Source organism: Fukomys damarensis, unplaced genomic scaffold, assembly GCF_012274545.1.
Source record: "Fukomys damarensis isolate Sample0158 unplaced genomic scaffold, DMR_v1.0_HiC HiC_scaffold_22, whole genome shotgun sequence".
Taxonomy (NCBI): Eukaryota; Metazoa; Chordata; class Mammalia; order Rodentia; family Bathyergidae; genus Fukomys; species Fukomys damarensis.
Window position 1 is genome coordinate 25,621,611 of NW_022900934.1, and position 1,498 is coordinate 25,623,108.

Here is a 1,498-nt window from a genome sequence, read left to right on the forward strand (position 1 = left end):
AAGGCCATAATGTTTCAATTAAAAAAAAATAGGGGGGGGGAGGCAAACACAATGGCACACACCTATAATACCACCATTCTGAGAGGTTGACACAAGAGGATCACAAGCCTAGGCTGGCCAAGCATAGTGGAACACACCTATAATTCCAGCACTCCTGAGGCTGAGGCAGGAGGATCGCTGTGAGTCCGAGACCAGCCTGGGGTACATAGCGAGTTCCAGGTCAGTCTCGACTACACAGTGAGACCCTGTCTCAAAAAACAAACAAACAAAAAAAAGTGCAAGACTAAGTATTTCAGTAGTAAAGATGACCAACTGGGTATGTGTTTGACCCATCATCTAGGATCAGTGAAGTACAGTTGGTGAACTGTCAGCCTCTGCATCCTTACCCTCTTGGCTTTCTACAGCACTGACAGACATACAACTACAGAGTTCCAAACCTCATCTTTAAGACAACTGTTCTCCACCTCAACTGCTAAAGTTCCACTGCACGGGCCATCCAAACCAGCTGATTCTGATCACCCCTCTAGGAAGGAAGCCTTCCCAGACTCAACCACACTCACTCCTACAAGACTGTGGCTTTTGCATCTCATAACCCTCATTTGGGATTTGGTCACACGCTGGCATTAAGTAAATCCTCTCCAACTATATTAGAAACCACTTCTAGGCCCAGGCCAGATCATCCATACCTTGGAACTCTCTCCAAAGCTTAGCAGCAATTAATTAGCCCAGAATAATTATGGTGAATAATTACAATTTCCAATGATGCAAGAAGGTAGCAATTTCCTTAATTCCTCACTGAGCAACAACTGACTAACCCTAACTTTGGAACCAGAAAAACTGGATTTAAATCCTTATTCAGGTAACTTAATCGCTCTAAACAACACTGTCCCTACCTGTAAAACTAGAGTATTGCCACAAAAATGGTATTAAAATACTTAAGAGTGTGGCATAAGCATTCTATAAAATTAGGTGGTTTTCGTTATTAACATTCATGCATATTATTTCATACACAAACCAAAAACTTCTGGTTCCTGTGAACTTTTAGAGAACACCACAGAACCTAACTCTATCAAGAGCACTTGAGCCAAGTGCAGTGGCGCACACCTGTAAATCCAGCACTGAGGCTGAGGCAAGAGGATCACTATGAGTTCAAGGCCAGATTAAAGCCTGCCTAAACTACACAGTGAAACCATCTCCAAAATAAAGGGCTAAGCATGGTGGTATATACCTATAATCCCAACTCAGGATGCTGAGGCAGGATTAGCTGGGCTACATAGTTCAAGACCAGCCTAAATTGTATAGCAAGACCCTGTCTCAAAAAAATAAAAAGTAGTAGCAGGGCCAGACGTGGTGGCTCATGCCTGTAATCCCAGCACTCGGGAGGCTGAGGCAGGAGGATCGCTGTGAGTTCAAGACCAGCCTGGGCTACATAGTTAGTTCAAGGTCAGTCTCAACTATATAGTGAGACCCTGTCTCAAAAAACCAAAAAAAAAAAAAA

The 1,498-nt window shown here is 43.3% G+C and overlaps 1 protein-coding gene across 5 annotated transcripts in view; it reads right to left on the minus strand.

Moving 5' to 3' along the window:
* Mapre1 (microtubule associated protein RP/EB family member 1) overlaps positions 1–1,498 on the minus strand; it is a 32,875-nt gene that overhangs the window by 6,278 nt on the left and 25,099 nt on the right. The window lies entirely within an intron of this gene.